Source organism: Pan troglodytes, chromosome 8 (genome assembly GCF_028858775.2).
Source record: "Pan troglodytes isolate AG18354 chromosome 8, NHGRI_mPanTro3-v2.0_pri, whole genome shotgun sequence".
Taxonomy (NCBI): Eukaryota; Metazoa; Chordata; class Mammalia; order Primates; family Hominidae; genus Pan; species Pan troglodytes.
Window position 1 is genome coordinate 22,302,598 of NC_072406.2, and position 20,735 is coordinate 22,323,332.

At 33.0% G+C, this 20,735-nt stretch overlaps 1 long non-coding RNA gene across 3 annotated transcripts in view; it reads right to left on the bottom strand.

Annotated features, from left to right (window-relative positions):
• Positions 1-20,735, bottom strand: part of LOC107966900 (uncharacterized) — a 570,559-nt gene that overhangs the window by 143,976 nt on the left and 405,848 nt on the right. For all 3 annotated transcript variants that reach the window (XR_008537673.2, XR_008537675.2, XR_008537674.2), the window contains 2 exons: positions 7,822-7,981; positions 5,451-5,561 (listed from right to left, as the gene is read on the bottom strand). This is a non-coding gene — a long non-coding RNA (uncharacterized LOC107966900). The remainder of the gene's footprint in view (positions 1-5,450; positions 5,562-7,821; positions 7,982-20,735) is intronic.

Sequence of the window (20,735 nt, forward strand, 5' to 3'; positions counted from 1 at the left end):
GATAATTTCAGAGTGCAAAAATCCACTGTATCCATACCAACTGAGAGAATGGGTTCCTCAAGTAAACATGTTTGTCTCCTCTCTTGCCTAACTACGCCTCCTGTTCAAGTTGTTATTGTATACTGCAGCAGTGAAGGAATATTTCTAACTTTGACAAGGATACAACTCATGAACTTTTATGGCATTAAAACTCAGCTCCCTTCAATTTTAAGGACATAGCCCAAGAGATGTGGAGAAGCATTTCCCTGGGGTCTAAACATTGTTTTCTTCAAGAGCAGGTATTTGTGGTCACCTTTGTCCTCTGCCAGGACTGCTCAATGTGTGCCTAGAGACAGAGGAGGGCATGTCTTCTTTAATACATCTGTTGTTTGGGTGTCTGTGTTATGCAGAGTTTTCTATAATGATGGGGCTCAGGGCAGAAGATTCCTGTTGCTTGGGTCTAAATGCAGTACTAATAAAATCAGAATCATCTTAAAGAACATAAATCAGGCCATTGTTCTTTGCTGCTGAATGTCTCCCAGTAGATTTCCATTGCATTTAAAATGAAATCCACTCTCCTTTCCCTGGCACGCAGGCTAACTGTGTGCTGAAACTTGCTGGTTCTTGTAAATTAATCTGACCTCACTGTCTCCCAGCCCACCATCTTCTAGCCTGCTGGCTTTCCTCTTCTGTCTTGAAGAAATGGAGGAGGAAAAATAATCTTGGCTTTCTATGGGAGAAATATTTCTCCTCTTTTCATTTCTATATTTCAGGACATATGATAGTGTCTTGCAGACATAGGTTGTCAAATAAGTTTTTTTAAGTGAAAGATATTTTACAAAAGCAAAGGAAGGAGGGAAGTTTTCCATGGTGATGATATAGTTTGAGCGTATTCTTGGTGGTGTGAAATTTATGTGAGGTTTTAAGGAATGACTTGCAAGGTTAAAATAATGAGATTTATAAGAAGGATATGTTATATTTTAAGGTAATTAGTGATGGTTTCATCAAAAAGATGGAAGAATCTATGATATTTACATTCTTGTGGATGTCTCAGAATTGTATGGTGTTTTGCAGTTTCCAAGTACTTTCACATATGAAATCTCATTTATGCGAGATCCCTGTTTTTCTAGCTTAATGCAGGCCAGGGATGCATAAAAACTTAATTAGAGACAGAAGGAAAATAATTTCTTTTTCCAAGGATCCATATGTGTGCAATGAAAGAACAAAAGGAAGTTTTGTTTTTAAGAATCATCCTAGACCTTGCATTTTTATTCATTTCTGACAATGGAAAAGTGGCTATAGCTGCCAACTCAACAGTCTTTCCAAGTAAGCCCTTGAGTAAGAAGCCAAATGTCTTGTCTGTGAAAAAAAAATATATATATCGGCAGTTAGGCATCTGAATGCCACCTCCAGAAAACAAGGAAATGAACATGTGTGCATTTGATTTAACACTTTAAAATGTGGTCTCTCACATTGCTCTCCCAAGACTCATCACCCTGTATTTTGAGAGTACCTCTGAGTACCAGGGTTCATGCCAATCTCACAACTAAATACATACAAGTGCACTTAATTGTGATTAAAAACAATCACTCAGTCTATGTAGATAACTAAAGTTTTTTTTTTTCTTAGTAGTATATTTTCAATATTTCTAAACTGGCCAGGAGATCACTTTAAAATGAACCAGGCACAGCTTGCAAAATGCCATTACTACTCTCAGGACAAACTAATGAGCAAAGAAAATAGGAATTTCATTGGTTATGTGGGAAATCATTCTATATGCCAGGAAACATATTTATTTAGTATATGTACAGTGTATGAGCTTAATATAACCATTTGATTGAACAAACTATTTACCTAAGTCAACCTTACCATTTCCTCCCTCCACTTCTTAACAGTAGATTTCATCTAATCCTCATGCAAAAAAGTGGGTAATATCAACATTTATTAATAATTATTTTATTGGTTACAATGTTCTATACGTTCTTTGGTCTTTTGAAACTGTCTTTAGCTCTTACTCACTGTCATCCACGGGAATTGCACCACTAAGTTTTAGAAACTGTAGTTTTAACTGGAACATTTTTATTCAAACTTCCTATGGTCACCTGATAATATTAAAACTCTGTGACCTTAAAACTAGAAGGACTTCCAATAGCCATAATTAGATATTACATTAAATCATTATTAATCTCTGCATTCTCTATAAAATGTTTCATTTTCATACAGTTGAAACATAGATTTTCCTTTCTGTAAATTACAGAATTTGCTACCTGTATCATGCACAGGTGAGGCCTTATTATCTATGATCTATATCTGAGCATCTTTGTACCCATCCCCCTTACACAGCTACACAAAATTGAAAACCTATGCAACTTCTTATTAACTTTCTCCTCTGACCTGCTAACATCATCCCTTCTAATCTTAGCAGCACTGGTGATGAATATGTTTTCATACTTTCCTCCATTTTTACATAGTTTGTATGCAAATAATATTTATTATTAAATCAATAACTAACAATGTGTAACTACTTGTTGTGGGAAGTCAGGGACCCCGAATGGAGGGACCGGCTGAAGCCGTGGCAGAAGAATATAAATTGTGAAGATTTCATGGAAATTTATCAGTTCCCAAAATTAATACTTTTATAATTTCTTATGCCTGTCTTTACTGCAATCTCTGAATATAAATTGTGAAGATTTCATGGACAATTGTCACTTCCCTAATAATACTCTTATAATTTCTTATGTCTGTCTTTACTTTAATCTCTTAATCCCATTATCTTCATAAACTGAGAATGTACGTCACCTCAGGAACACTATTGTACAAATTGATTGTAAAACATGTGTGTTTGAAAAATATGAAATCAGTGCACCCTGAAAAAGAATAGAATAACAGCGATTTTCAGGGAACAAGGGAAGATAACCATAAGATCTGACTGCCTGTGGGGTCGGGCAGAATACAGCCATATTTTTCTTCTTGCAGACAGCCTATAAATGGACATGTGAGTAGGAGAGATATCACTGAATTATTTTCCCAGCAAGGAATATGAATAATTAATACCCTAGGGAACTAATGCATTCCTAGGGGGAGGTCTATAAATGGCCGCTCTGGGAGTGTCTGCCTTATGTGATTGAGATAAGAACTGAAATATGCCCTGGTGTCCTGCAGTATCCTCAGGCTTACTAGGATTGAGATATTCCAGCCTGGTAAATTCTAGTCAGACCGGTTCTCTGCTCTTGAATCCTGTTTCCTGTTAAGATGTTTATCAAGACAATACGTGCACAGCAGGACATAGACCCTCATCAGTAATTCTAATTTTGGCTTTGCCTTGTGATCTTTATCACCCTTTGGAGCATGTGATCTTTGTGACTTGCTCCCTGTTCGTACACCCCCTCCCTTTTAAAATCCCTAATAAAAACTTGCTGGTTTTGTGGCTCAGGGTCATCATCACAGTCCTACCAATATGTGATGTCACCCCTGGAGGCCCAACTGTAAAACTCCTCTCTTTGTACTCTTTCTGTTTATTTCTCAGGCTGGCCAACACTTATGGAAAATAGAAAGAATCTACATTGAAATATTGGGGGCTGGCTCCCCCGATAACTAGTGTTGGTTTTTCATATTCAATTCTAAGTTCTGAGAAGCAACGAACTACATCAATCTAATTATACAATGGTTGGCCCATTCTTACCACAGTTCTTGGTACGTACAAAGCAAGTTAGCTAAAAATATTGGTAACATTGTATTCTGGGAATCAATCTATGTATTTTGCCTCAGTTAATTCAGTTAATATTTAGAAAACACTTTTGAGACAGGCTGTTATTATCCTTATTTTATGACCTTAAAAGAATAAAGTGGGCCTGGTGCAGTGGCTCACGCCTATAATCCTAGCGCTTTGGGAGGCCAAGGTGGGTGGATCACCTGAGGTCAGGAGTTCGAGACCAGCCTGGTTAATATGGTGAAATCCCATCTCTACTAATAATACAAAAATTAGCCAGGCATGCTGTCAGGCACCTGTAATCCCATCTACTAGGCTGAGGCAGGAGAATTGCTTAAACCTGGGAGGTGGAGTTTGTAGTGAGCTGAGATAGTGCCATTGCACTCCAGCCTGGGCAACAGAGAGAGACAGTCCCAAAAATAAAAAAATAAAAAAAATGTAGAAACTGAAGAAAAAATTAAGTAATTTGATCAAGACCTCAAAACTGTTTCGTGGAAGGTTCATGAGATATAATGTGTTCTTCATAAATACTGTAATGAACTAATAAATTGTGAAAAATTGCATAAGAAGGTGAAGATAGCTAATTTTGCAATAAATGTGTATAGCTTATAAGTATACATATGTATTCCTTGAACAATGAAGTCTTTCAAAATTAATAGATTACTTACGATGACAATTTGCTGTCTGTAGAATATTGATACGTTCTATTTAGTCTACAGGTAAGAATTTTACCTTCAACTCATCATCAAAATAGGTTAATATAAATAATATAAATTAAAAAACAAATGATTTTGCTCTCTGTATAAGAATCAGACTATGGCAGAGAGATAGTATTAACTGGTGACCCATAATTATAATTTGTACTTTGTAAAATTTTCCTGGAAATGGGAGAAAACTGATTGCCACCTCTAAAAATTCTCCTGCCCTATTATTGTGAATATTTGGAAGGCCTCTTTTTTCTAGGCTTTTTAGACACTCCAAGATCTAATTCAATTTCAAGATTCAATCCAAGATGTACAAAACAAAACAAAGAAATTCTGAATTTATATTGGAGCTATGAAATATTATGCAGAAGCCCTTGTTTCTGTACAGTATAATAATCAATCAATTTCTTCCTAAAGCAGAGGCAACTAACTGCATTTTTCTTTGCAGAAATATGGCATCCTCAATCTGATATTAGAGATTCAGAAACCATAGTTCCATGAATTTGAGTGTCTCACCCAATGTCAATAACTCCTTAGATCAAGTCTGGATAACTAATGTCTTTCCCAATTGTATTTCATAATTTTATTGTCATTTTTTGTAGCTATTAATTTCAGTGATCCATCATTAATATAATTATATTTGAGAATGTAAAAATGTTATATCACTTTACCTGGAGAGCTCTTTAACTTCTTCCAGCTTAAATACTGCCAAAATAATAAATAGGGAATATGAAATACTATTTACTTAAATGGTCTCATGTATATTGTGCTGGGATACACAATATAAAAATATCGCTTGCAGCTGCCACTGTATACACAGGTGATCACATGAATTAGATCTTGGTAGAAACATTTGTTTGGAAGTGCTGTGTGTAGGAAGCTGAGAATTCAAGGGGAAGAAAGTTCTGTTCTTTTTTGCTTTACTCCCAGACTGCTTCTGCCCTTAGCAGTGCCTCTGTTCATCAGCACCAGTGAGTTCACAAACCAGTTCTTTCAATAGAAAAATCATCAATCATAAAAACAAGCAAGAGCCCCTCAAATGCTTGTCACTGTCTTACCTTCTGCTATCGTGGGAGAGAACCGACTCCACTTAGAGATGCAATAATCAGCAACTTTCCTTTGTGGAGCAGATGGTGTTGACAGAGCTTGTTCACAATGGTTGGGTATCACTGCAAATTAAGAACAGAGTCCTTTCTATCTGTTATGCTGCTTTTTGTTTGTTTGTTTTTTATTTTACCGTGAGTTCTCTATTATGTTGCAGGCATGAAACTGAACAGCAATTATAGTTCATTTGTGCTCACAGAATGCTATAATAGAATGCTAGTGTTCTAGATATGAAATTCCATGCTTTACAGAAAATAGACTTAAACTCTAGAATAGTGCCACTTTTTTACTGATTATATTCAAGGGCTCCGCTTTGCCAATAGGAGAGTTTTTTTCAGTTAACTGAGGCTTATTCTTTTAAAAATAATACTAAATCTACTCTTACTTTAAATAAAATATTCCTAAAGTATTACAACATTCCTGGAATTAACAAATGAAATGTATAATGTATTGTGAGTTGGGGTTTAAGTCATGAACAGGTAACATTTTACTAGTTTGAAAATCATGATGTCCTTTGGGGCTACACAGATGTATGAGCTGTTCCTGTCAATTCCTAATGTTCCTAGATTGGTATACATGTTTAGTTGTTTAATTTGCTTTTTTTTTTAGTGTATCAATGTGTAATTGACATACTACAAACTACATATATTTAAAGGGAACAATTCAATAAGTTTGACCCACCATATACTGTTGTGAAACCATCAGCATGATCACGAAAATGAAATCAATCACCCTGAACAGTTTCGTCATGCCCTCCTGCCTTTCCTTCTCAAACAACCACCCATCCCCAGACAACCAGTGATCCACTTTTCCCTACTATAGATGAGTTTGTAGTTCTTAAAAAAATATAGAAATTGAACCATGCAGCATGTATATGTTTTAGTCTGGCTTATTTAGCACAATTATTTCAAGATTCATCCACATTGTAGAGCATGTCTGCTATTTATTCATTTTAATTGCTGAGTATTCCATTGTATTAGCTTTGTGCAAAAATAATTGTGGTTTTTGATCATTTGTGTATGTCTTTTTGTGAACATAGGCTTTTATTTCTCTTGGGTAAATATGCAGAAATGGAATGAATATGATTGATATATTTGCGAGATATCATAAAACCATTTGATATTTTCTAAATATTTTTTCATATTCTACTTAATCTAGAGGCTGGCTACTAAAATTATTTGCTTTTACCATCATTGTATTTTGGCTTTAATATTTAAGTAGTGATTAGAATTTAAGTTGAACTGTAGGAATTTAAAATATTTGTAAATATCTCCTGCTATATTCAAGACAAATATGTGCAAAATTATCTTAATTTGTCAAAATTTTTATTTCAAATTACTTTGACTTAGAATCTACAAAATCTCCAATATATATTTTAAATACGTTTTAAAATTTAAGGCATTTATTTTAGAATGATGAATTCAAAATCAACCTAGTTTAAATCTATAAACACATTTCATTTGAGAGAACTCAATATGTGATCTTTAGGTGATGAAATTATAGATACCATTCTTATAATAGCTCTATGATTCTTTGTTTGCATAAAAGTAATTTCAAAAAGAAACTGACTCTAAGGGATATAAAGAAATACTAGTGAACTTTCCCCTAACAGTTCACAATCATTTTGAGGTATTGTTCTTAAATATATTAACAATAGTTATTAGTTTGATCAAAAAATATCTCATAGTGGATCCACTGAGGATTCCTTAATATTCTTTACTTTTATGTAAAGCATTTGGCAAAATTTATTTGGATTATAATCAAGATTTAGAGTCTGAAGTTTTAAGCTGACAGAGACTCCAGAGTTCATTTAGTCTAGTCTCTTCATTTTACAAATGATTATGGTAAAGGGGCTCAAAATCAAATGATTAATTGGTAGCAGTTTGTTTTCACACATGGCACGTGGTGTTTGGCATTGAAAACTTGTGTTCTGATCGCATATTCTCTTTGAACTCTGTTTTTCTCACATACAAAGTAGGTGATGGGGGGTATGTATGTTCATATCCCTTTTGGCTTTAAAATCTGTAAGACTCAAGAGAGTAAAGTACCTTATTATATTTTCTGGTCTTTGATGAATTTTCATATATGAGAATGATAATCCCTTTGTATAACTGTGAGATAACTTATTATTTTATAAATCCACCAGATATTTAATAGGTAGTTAAAATATGAAAGGCATTATGTTAGATACTAAGAACCATTTCACAGCACTCTGAAATCATATTGAATCAAATAACTTTTATAATATCATTAATATTATTTTTTTCAATTTAGCATCTGGACCTCTATCTGAATGAGTATTTACATAAAGCATGTTATACAAACCTTAAAAATGTGGGGCTGCCCTTCTGAATCAACTGTGATATTTGTTCTTTCAGTTTCCCTGTTGCTCCTGTGGCTTTCCTTGAGTCATCTGCAGAGAATCTTTCTCTGGAATACATTGGATGCAGTTGTATCTTATGCATTGGTTTTATGACAAGGGGATCTGTGGTCAAAACAAGATAAGAAATTTCACCATAGAAAAGGAGGTGGGACAAGAGCTCTGTTCTCTTCATTGATTTCAAATCCTGTAAATATTTTATTAAATTATACCACTCTCAGGACAATCTTCGTATCTCACAGCTTTTGACAATGAGATAGATTTTTTAGCATGTATATTCTTTACATAATTCATTATATTTTGTAGGATTTTTAAGCCATGAAAGAAACTAAGTGAGTTAAAAATATGTATGTAAAATAGTTTTGCATAATATTCATTGGTGTGCAGAATCTCTGCTTTGGTGTTAAACCTACAACACCATTATAAAATAATACGTCTTTTGAAACAGTCTCATCTAGCCTACTGAAGATAACTTTGCCTATAGAGTTGAAAAATTAATACATAAATGACCTTTAACACAAATAATGTTCAACTGATTCCACATTCATGAACAATTCAGCTATTTATTCCACGGGACTTGTTCATGATTAAAGAAATTCAATTCTAATATCGGAACAGAAATCTTGTCACACAACTTCTACCCATTCTTTTCATGGGTTACACATATTCTCCCAAGTGATATCCTAATGGCACATGTAAAATATAGAAAACAGAGACTCTATAATTGTTATTGAGAGATGATTATTTAAATTTATGCCAAACATTTTAAATCTGAGAGTTACCAAGCCATTTATATTTTCATATGTTTCATCTGTATCTGAGATAACTCAAAACCAGTTATGAAAATATATGTCCTAAGGAACAGCCTCCAATAAGCATTTCTCTTCCACTCTGAGGTGATACAGAATGGTCCGAGAGAATGGTATCTTCCTTAAGAAAGAAATAGAAAAATGTTCTAACCATTAAGTGGTTTTTCATATTCTTTAATAACAAACAAAACAAAACAAATGATGCTCATTTTCAAAACAGAGTATAATACACATACAATAAGTCGAATAAAACTATAGCTACAGCTTAATGAATTATCCCAAAGTAGTCATTCATATAACCATCACCAAGATCAAGAAGAAAATACAGATTTTTGCCACCACTCCAAAGAATTCTTTCTATTGTCTCCTTCCCATCTCTATGCCCTGCTGTGAATAAAAGTACTCACTACCCTGGGTTAGCGCAGTGACACGGCTCATGCCTGTAATCCCAGCATTTTGGGAAGCTGAAGCAGGTGGATCACTTGAGGTCAGCAGTTTGAGACCACCCTGGGCAACATAGTGAAACCCCGTCTCTACTAAAAATACAAAAATTTGCCGGGCATGGTGGCGGGCACCCGTAATCCTAGCTACTCAGGAGGCTGAGACAGGAGAATTACTTGAACCCAGGAGGCAGAGGTTACAGTGAGCCAAGACTGTGCAACTGCCCTCCAACCTAGGTGATGGAGCAAGACCCTGTCTCAAAAAAAATAAAGAAAAAAAAGTAACCACTAACCTGACTTTTATGGTAGCTACCTCATTGCTTTCTCTCTTCTCAAGGTTTTTAGTTTTACTATATACACGTGTCTCTTCACACTACAATTTAATAATGTCTGTTTTATCTTTGTATAAATGGGACCATTCTGTGTATTATATTCTCTATTACTTCTTCCACTCAACATTATGTTTGTGGAACAAACCACATTTTTGGTTGTAGCATATTTCATTCAGTCTTCACATCTGCATATTATTATACTGCTGAATCAAGCATGATATATTTGACAGGGTACTAGGTTTGTTTCTCATTGTTAGCTGTTATGAGAGATGCATCATAAACATTCTTGTGTGTGTGCCCTTGGGGCACATGCCCATGTATTTCTGTTAGATATGACCCAGGAATAGAATTGATGATTATAAGCTAATGCAGATTTCATCATATGTAGACAATGCCTAATCATTTTCCCAAGTTGATGCACATTAAGTATGCATGTTCTCATTTATGCACATTCTGGCTAAACACAACACTTGTTTGTCTTATACTTAGACATCCTGTTGTGTATATAGTCATATATCATTCTGGAGTAAATTTGCAATTACATAATGCCTAATGAACATAAGCACCATTTTGTCTTTATTGGACATTGTATTAGCCTCTTTTGCAAGGTATCCATTCTAATTTCAGTACTCTTCCTGCGAGATTATTTTTCTGCATGTTATTGACTGGAAGCATCTCTTCATATTATGGACATGAGTATTTGTCAAGTATTTATAAGGCATATAAATAATTCCAGCAAAACTGTAACATGTTCTTAACATGTTCTTTTATTCCTTTAATAGTGTCTTACTAATTTTTAATTTCTCCAGATTTTCAATCTTTTCTTCTATGGTCAGTTCTTCTTGCATTCTATTTAATGTACCTTTCTACATCTCCTATGTTCTCTTCTAAAGTTCTGTTTTTATGCTTGCATGTCTAGATTTTTAACTCTAGAGTGAAAGTTCCTGTATGATGTGATACAGGAAATAATTTTGTTAATTTCTATTTGGGTGTCAATTTTCTATAGAATCATTGATTGAAAATACCACCCATTTTTGACTACTCTGCTTGGTGAATTTTGATTGTTTGTGAGTATGAGTTTTGGAGTCTTTATTCTTTCATTTTTAAATTTATATTTTATTCTTTATACCATATCACAAACTCTCAATTAATATAGTATAGTTTTTTTAAAATCCTCATATTTTTTGTCTTAAATTCAAAAGTGTCTTGACCATTTTTGGCATGTTCTTCTTCTATATAAAGTTTATATTGATCATGTCACTTTCCACAAAAACCTAATTGGATTTTATTAAGATAACATTAAATAAATATGTAATTTGGAAATACTTAACTTTTTTTGAGACAGAATCTTGCCCTGTCACCCATACTGAAGTATAGTGGCATGATCACCCAAGTACATTTTTTATAGAGACAGGGTCTCACATGTTGCTCAGGCTGGTCTTGAACTCATGGCCTCAAGTGATCCTCCCACCTCAGCCTCCCAAAGTGCTAGGATTACAGATGTGCACCACTGTGTCCAGCTAAATTGACATTTTATAATATTGAGTCTTCCAATCCACACACATGAAACATTCCTCTATTTATTTTAATCTTTAATTTTTCTCAAAAAAGTTTTGTAATTATCTGCATAGATGTTTTGCCCATATTTGGTTACATTTATACATTGATATTTGACATTTCTGACTTAATTTTTAAATTTATTTCATTTTATTTTTACTCTGTTTTAACTGCTAATCTAGTAAATGTGTAAAAATAGTGACCTTATATTCAGCGTAATTGCTACACTTATTAATTATAACTTATGTATTAATTTCTGAATTTTATGTTAATACAAAGATTTTTAATATTGCCTTCCTAATTCTTACAATTTGAATCAATGTCTAATAGCAGCGACTGAGACCTCTGGTTCAGTCTTGAGTAGCTGTAGTGTTAATGTTCTTTTTTGTCTCATTTTTTTTCTCAAAATGAGTTTTCAATATGTCGATCTCAATTATGCTGCTCGCAGAAAGCTTTTTACATTTAACTTTTATTAAGATTTATTAATAAAGTCCCACAGTAATCCTGGTTTGCAAAGAGTTTCTATTTTGATTGTATCTTGAATTTATCTTGGCCTCTATTGACTGGATCATATATTTTTATCACTTTTTCTGATGATGTAGTGGTTACTTCACCTGATATTTTAAAAAAAAATACTAAATCAAACATCTGAGGATTCCTCTAATAAAGCCTCTTTTGCTTAAATACACTAATATTTTTATAAAGAAATAATTTATTTATTGTTAAATATTTTGTATTGGAGCTTTGCTTTTATTTTCATGAGGAGATTAGCCTGGGATTTTCCAGTTCATATGTCCTTTTCAGGTTTTGGTATTCCTATTGTGTTGAATTCATAAATGAGTTGTGTGTGTGTGTATATATAAATATCTACCTACCTATTTATTTATCCATCCATCCATCTATCTATATTTGGAGAGATGAGTGCAGTAGGCAGAATAATGGCTCCCTAATAGCGTCCATGCTCTAATCCTTGGAACCTCTGACTAATGTTACTTTGTAAGGAAAGGGTGACTTTGAAGATGTGATCAAGGTTGAGGACCATGAAATGAGAGAAGTCAGCCAAGATTATTCAGGTGAATTTAATATGACTACATAAATCCTCAAAAGTAAAGAACCTATACTAACCGCAAAGAGTAAGAAAGATGGGAGCACAGGTGGAAGGAGACACGTCTTTGCTGGTTTTAAAGATGAAAGAAAGTGACATCAGCCAGGCAATATGGGCAGGCTCTTACAGCTGAGAAGGGCAAGGAAGTATGTTCCTCCCTAGAGCATCAGGGAAGAAACTTAGCCCTGCTTGATTTTTAACTCATGAGGCATGCATCAGAATTCTGACCCACAGAACAGTAAGACAATATATTTATGCTGTTTAAAGACACTGAATTTGTGATAATTTTTATGGCAGCAATGGAAAACTAATACAATAGGCATTACTTTAAAAATATATATTAGCTAGGATTCACTAATGAGAATGGGTCTGAAATTTTCTTTGCAGAAAGTTCCATAATGATTTATTAAATTTACGTTATAGATACAGAATTCTTTCGATTTTCTGCTTCAATGGATGTGAATCTTGGAAATTTATATTTTTGTGATTCTTAGTGTATTTCATGCACATTTAAAAATTGATTGATACAAAGCTAATCATAATGTATTCTTATGGTCTTCTACATTTCTATGGCATCAATTTATATCTTTACTTCATTGTTAATATTAAAGTCACTAAAGAAATTTCCAAAAATTTGTTTCACTTTTAATTTTTAAAATGATCCAAAACATATTTTAAAATTATTATTGTCAAGCTATAATTTATCTCAATGTTGGTAAGTATAACTTATCTACTTGCTATCTATCTGCTATAATACACATAATATGTTAATATAATAGCAAAGATTATGTGACTTCAACATTTTTAAACACAGTAACAAATTCTTAAAATATCTGATCTTCTCAATATAGACCAAAACACTATTTAATATTCACATATATTCATGGTAATGATCCTTAGCAAACAAGAACTAGAGGAAAAATGATTTGATCTGATGAGTGTACATAATTTGTAAAATGTTGAAAACATTCCTTTTAAGATTGAGAAGTAAACAAAGATATTCATGACCACCACTTTAATTCAATATTATACTGATGGTCCCAGCAAGAGAACATAAGAAAATAAATAAATAAATAACATAGTAAGTGTAGTGAAATTAAAATGGGCATTATTCATGGATAATATAATTGTAAATATAAGACACTTGGAAATGACAAATAAATGTTGAGGAAATTTTGCAAGGTAGTTTGATACAGAAAAAAATCAATTTTAAAAAAACACTATATCAAATCAAATTAATTTTTAATAAAATTTAAGTGAAATTTGAAATATACCATTAAAACATTAACAAAAGGGGTTGGGGGGAGAAAGGGACCAATAGGCAGAGCACAAAGGATTTTTAGGGCAGTGGAACTAGTCTATATGACACTATGATGGGGTATACATGTAATGACATATTTGTCAAAACCCAGAGAATATACAATACCTAGAGTGAACCCTAATTTGAACCATGAACACTGGGTGATAATGATGTGTCAATGTACATTTATCAATTAAAACAAACGGGCCATTCTGCTGGGGGTATTTATAATGGAAGAGGCTATGCATGTGCTTAGGCAGCAAGGATATGGGAAATCTCTGTACCTCCATCTCAATTTTGCTGTAAACCTAGAACTGCTCTTAAAAATGAAAATATTAAAAATTAACATAAGTGCAAAATATCTACAAAGCAATTTAAAAAACATTATAAATTTTTAAAAAATCTAAATAAATAGAAAAATATATACTGTTTTCATGACTTTGAAGGCCTGGAATTGGTAAATAAGAATCAGACTAACATTGATATGTAATTTCAATATATTTCTATCATGTTTGGTCTATGTATATGTACAACAAATTTGAGTAGTGATGTAGAAAATATAATGAATAAAGAATCACTAAGCCATTCTTAAAGAAGACAACATGGGATATAGATATAAAGGCTTACCTAAAGCCATATAAAGATATTGCGGTTTTAATGCAAGGATAGAAAAATAGACAAATTTTTAAGGGGCTATTTACAGATGGATATATAAATGGATCATTGATTTATGAAGAAAAAGCACAGCAGATGTGAGGAAAGAATGGTTATTGCAGTAAATGGTGTTGCATGGCCATTTGGCAATCCATACAAGAACACTGTGAGAGAAAAAAATTCCTTTCGTTCATGCCATACACTAAGTCAATTTCAGATTAATTTTTCATTAAAGTGTGAAAGGTAATCATAAGCTCAAAAAGTTGATAAAAACAAAACTGAGGCCAGGCATGGTGGCTCATGCCTGTAATCCCAGCACTTTGAGAGGCTGAGGCGGGTGGATCACGAGGTCAGGAGATCAAGACCATCCTGGCTAACACGGTGAAAACCCGTCTCTACTAAAAATACAAAAAATTAGCCGGGTGTGGTGGCGGGTGCCTGTAGTCCCAGCTACTCAGGAGGCTGAGGCAGGAAAATGGCGTGAATCCGGGAAGTGGAGCCTGCAGTGAGCTGAGATCACGCCACTGCACTCCAGGCTGGGCGACAGAGCAAGACTCCATCAATTAAAAAAAAAAAAAAAAAAAAGAAAGCAAAAGTGAGAGATGAAACATTATACTAGTATCAGACAAAGTAGACTTTAAGACAAAAAAGTGTCAATTCAGAAGTCATAAAATTATAAATATATATGCATGTAGCATTATATCCCCAAAATACATGAAGTAAAAACTGACAAATTTGATGGGAAAACTCATGCTGCTAAGGAAACATCTATAAAAACCCACATCTATCACTATACTTCAAGGTTAAAGACTAAAACATTTCCCCTAAGAAAGAACAAGATGAGAAAGAGGACAAGCGTGCCTGCTCTGACTACTTCTATTCAATATTGTACTGGAGGCTCTAGCAACTGGCAATTCAGCAAGAAAAAGAAATAAAGGGTACCCAGATCAGAAATGAAAAAGTTTACTTGTCTCTATTTACAGATGACACAATTTTACATTCAGAAAGCCCTAAAGAATCCACATATAACAACTTAGAACTAAAAAACAAAGTTCAGCAAGGTTGCACAATACATGATTAAAAGGCAACTGTAAGCTATATTTCTCTATATTAGAATTAGCAATTATAAATTGAAGTTAATGAATTACTTTCATTTGCAATAGCATCAAAAAGAACTAAATACTTATGAATAACCTAACAAAATAATGCAAGACTTGTACTCCAAACATCTAAATATTATAAAAAAAAAGATAACTGAAAGAAATTATAGGAGCCCATGATGGAATGGACTCCTATAATGGAGGGATGGATGGATGGAAAAGACATCCCATATTCATGAATTGAAAGATTTAATATTGTTAAGATGGTAATATTCCACAAATTGGTCTACAGATCATTTTCAATGTCACACTCACCAAAAATCTTAGCTACCCATTTTCTCACAAATTGACCAGCTGATCTAAAAACTTATATGAAGATTCAAGGAATCTAGAATAATCAAAAGAAACTCGATGTATAAGAATAGCCAGAAATTTCACACTTTATGATTTCAAAAGTTATAACAAAGAAGCAGTAATCAAGACAGTGTGGTACTGGCATAAGAATCAATATAAGAATCAATAAAATAGAACTGAGATTCCAGAAATAAACTCTTATATTTATTGCTAATTAATTTTTGACAAGTGTGCCAAAATAATCCAATAGGAAAATAAAAACCTTCTCAATAAATGATTATTAGACAATTGAATATTTATATGCAAAAGAATAAAATTGGGCCCTTACCCACACCATATACAACAATTAATTCAAAATGGATTAAAGACAATGTGAGAGCTAAAAATATAAGGTTTATAGAAGGAAATATAGGTCTAAGTCTTCATGACCTTGAATTAGGCAATTGTTTCTTTGACATGCAACAAAATAAAAAATAAATAAGTTGTACTTCACAGATATTAAAAACTTCCATGTTTCAAAGACCACCATCAAGAAAAAGAAAAGAAAACCTACAGAAGAAAATATTTGTAAGTTACATATCTGAAAAAGTTTATATCCATAATATATAAAGAACTCTTATAGCTCAACAATAAAAGACAACCCAATAAAAATTGGCAAAGGATTTCAATTCATATTTCTCTATAGAAGATATGTAAATGGCAAATAAATACAAAAACAAATGTTACACATGATTAACACTAGGAACATGTAAATCCAAATCACAATGAGATACCACTTCACACCCATTAGAATGGCTCTAGTGAAAAATACAGACAACAACAAGTGTTGACAGATATATGGAGAAAATGGAACTCATATATTACTATGGGAATGAAAAATTGTGTGGCCCCTTGGGTAAATGGTTTTGCGGTTTCTCAAAAAGTTAAAACATAGCAGTAACACACGACACAGTATTTCACCTTCTATATATATCCCTGAGAGAAGTGATAATATTGGCCACACAAATGTTCTTAGCAGCATCATTCATAAATCCAAAGGTGAAAACAATCCAGATGCTCATCAATGGATAAATGGATAAATTGATAAACACAATTTGGCATATCCATAAAACTGAATATAATTCAACCACTAATAGAAATGAAGTAGTGATACATACTACAACATGGATGAAACTTGGAAACATTATGCTAAATGAAAGAATCAAAGCACAGAAATCCGCATCTTGAATCCTTCCATTAATATTAGTTTCCCAGAATAGGCAAATCTATAGAGACAGAAAGTAGATAAGTGGTTTCCAGGGGTTGGGGCGGGGGGTGGGAAGGAGGAAAGAAGGGAGAGTAACTGCTAATATGTATGAAATTTCTTTCTGAGGTGATGAAACATTCTAAAATAAGATAGTGGTAATGTTTTTAAAGTCTTGTAAATATACTAAAACCAACTAAGTTTTACACTTTAAAAAATAAATTTTATGCTAAGTTAATTATATTTCAATTTTAAAATAAAAGTCTTTGGGATTTCACAGAGGGAAAGTTTTTGTTTGTTTATTAATAATGCATATAAAGCACTATTCAGACAGGTAAAGAATAGTGAAATGGACTAAATAAAGGTAAGAACCCCTGTTCATCAAACACTAAGTACACTTTCAGTGTGGTTACCCTATTTATTTGAATTACAAATTAATTTAATATGTTCCAATTTTCTTTTATTTTAATATTCGGTTAAGCTATAAACTCATTGAGGTCGTTTATTTAATTTTGCTTTAGTTTTGCTTCCTCAAGTCTCTGTAAGAAATAATAATTGAAAGCTAAAATTTGTGAAATAATAATCATTTCATTAACAGTAGCTTATGTTTTTGAGCAATTATTCTTTCCAAAGCTTTCTGAGCTTCTATGTCCATTTTAGACATGAGAGAAATGAAATCTAAAACTTAAAGTAGCTTTCCACATTCACAGAGTCTGTTAAGTGGCAGTCAAGATTTAAATCTCAGTTGTCTCATACTTCAGTCTGTTCTCTTAACTACTCTGCTACAATTTGATGAGTTAGAATTGATTAGGATTCTGTACTCCTTATGGTAGAAAAATAAAATGAAAAAAGCTAAAATAGGAAAATTGATTTGTACCCTGATGGGATTTAATTTGACATGCTCTAAGCATTTGCATGATGGTAGACTTGACTGTTTATGTATATACATCTGTGAATGTGAATGGCTATAAATATAGAAGTAGAAAGCCTCTTTCTCCCTTTTGGTTTTGGTCATGTGGCTTTGCTCTAAAACCAGGTAAAACATTGGCAATATGCAATATAGCTTAGTATTAGCAACTAGAAATCGCTTGGTAAAAATGAGTGGATCAATGACAATATTCACACATTAAATATCTGTTTACAATTCACATGCAGTGTGTACTGACCACACACTGATTTTTCCTAATACATTTTGAACAAATATAAGTGAATTCCTATTTGAATATATACATATAAAACAAAATATGAAGGCCTTTGACGACATACCAGGTGCAAATTTTTTTAAGTGGAGTATTTTATGTTTGAATATAGAACTAAAGTAGAAGTTTCAGGGTTAGTTTTTTAAAAAAGTAAAATTTTAACTGAAAGTCAGCCATTTTCTTTAAAAACATTTCAGTTTTTAAGAGATTCAATTGTTTTTGAATTAGCTGATGAAAAATGCCATGCAAATCGAAGTATCATTAGCACTGCTCATTATTCTGCTTTAACTCTCATATTATATAATCCTGAATATGTTACTTAAATATAGGTGACCTTGTGGAAAATTCAGTATCAGGTTTTATATCAAGGGTTCAATGTTGTGGGTATTGCTTTTAGTAGAGAAATCAACTCCTGTGGAAAAATTAAAAAAAAAAAAAAAAAGGATGAGTATTCTCAGTCATTCTTTGCCTTTCTCAAACTTCTTTCCCTAAGGCAAAGTGTGAACCACACTTTCAGCTCTAAGAGCTATTACTAATTCATAGGACTTCCATTTACTCTTTTAACCAAGGATTGATAGTAATGCTGCTAATGAAATGTCCTGACCAGCTGTGGCTAAATTACTTGACATCGCTTCTATTTACCTAGCCAGCTTCCGAAAGAACACCAAGAAATAGTCATCATTCCAGCAGTTACCCTTAGGACTCTATACTATATTTCTAAGTTAGGTTGGCCAATGCGTCAGCATAGAGACCTGGTGATTTCATTTAATAAAGGAAATCAGCTTTAAATATGGGTGGACATTTTTTTCTGTTTGCACCAAGCTCTTAATGTTTCACAAGTGCTGTAGTGTGCTAGCTACTTAATTATTCCAAATTTCAAGTTATTATCTATGAAGTATATAAGTCTGATTTATTATCTGCTTCCTAAATTTTTATGAGACTTGTTAGCAGAACTCCATTATATCTGACTGACTCCCTGATGTCAAGAAGCCATTCTTGTGAAAATATTTAACATAAAAATGAGCCAACAAATCATGGAAATGGCTCTGCTAAACAGGAAAAACACGGTGAGATGTAAAATATTGTTTAGGACACAACTGCAAATATTATGTCAATTTTAAAGCAACTATGTAAACACCCTATAAAGGAGCTACTTATGATGAAAGCAATATTCTCCAGCTCCTTGGTATCTCATTATGAGCTAATTTTTCCTTTCTTTGCTCCCACTAGCGTTTCAATGATGAGTTCATTGGATTAAGGACGTTACATGGCCAGTTTAAGATCACGTGGTAATTCCAAAGAAAGATATGATATGACTCTGCCTAAAGTCCCCTTAAGCAAAAGAATTAAAGTCATGAAGGACGTCCCATCAACCACTTTTGATAAAAGTTTCAACCATGGCTAGGTAAATGAGCATTCCTAGGATAAAAAGCCTTCAGAGTAGGCTTCTCTATCATTTTTATTTTTCCTTTCATATTTTCTGAGATAATCCACCATTGTATTGCATAAGTTAGTGATAATAGTAATAATGATAGTACAATAAGAATAAGAGTAATGCTGATGTATTTTTTAAGATTCCAAAAGAATGGAGGAAATACATTCTGAATTAGCATAATATTCTTGCAGTTTTCTGAAAATGTATACATTAGAAAAGCAGTTTGGTGTCTCCTATGACTGCTTAACACAAACTTATCTATCCCTTTGTTTTTAATTAGCACGACTCATATTAGAGTCTTGGATAAGGGCCTAGATAATTTGTTCATAGTAGCTTTTAGGTTGCCATATGAGTAAAACTGAATAAGGGTGAAACTTCACAAGTGGATAATACAGGCAAGCAGCTGCTCTCTTTCTCCACAACAGAATGGGGGCTATTTAAGGAGGAAATATTTTATGGTTAAAAAAAAAATCCTAGGGAAGGAAAAAAAATAAATTTTCTTGGACATTTAAATTTTAAATCTTCTTCAAAAAATATTTCTAGCTTAGTTTCAATGCACAAGTACTGCAAAATTCCTTTATTGAGAAAACCAAGTACGACCTTTTCAGAGCATCTACCTCTTTTTGTCTTCTCATAACACAATGCAAGAGCTTTAACTTTAATCCAATATTTGAGATACAATGAATGAGGAAACTAAAAGAGAAAACGGGGCACTGTATTTTAGGGTATGAGTCACTTCTCAAATTTTCAAATATAGGTGTGAGTGTTTTTAAAAAAATTACCTCCTGGTTGAATGCAAATCTCAGAGAATGTACTATCACTCACCAACCACCGAGCTACAGATAGCAGGGCCACATGCAATCTCTTTTGAACTATTTTAAACTTAAAAGAAAGAAGAAACCCTGTAGAATTATACCAGTGTTGACCTAGTTTTACATGTAGGTTATTCCATTTTGAAAATAGAAACTTTGATGTAAGAATGATAGTGTCATTCATACTATATACCTTCTGTGAGAGACCTTGGAGCAGAGGTTATGTGAAAGTTATGACCCAGTCATGGGCAAAACTAAAATGAAATGCATGTTAACTGTTAAAGCTAGGATTTAGCTGAACTTTCACTTGTGGGAAAAGCTTTTCAAATTGTCTGATGACAGGAATAGGGAACACAACCCCCTCTTCTTTTAATAGATACAGCATGGATGAAGTTAGGTTGCGTGTTCTCGAAGTGTTAGTAGATTTGTCAAGGGATGAACTTCTGACTTTGTGTCATTTAAGACAAAAAATTATTTAAATAGATTTCTGTTCAATAAATATTTTTCTTTGTTCATAAA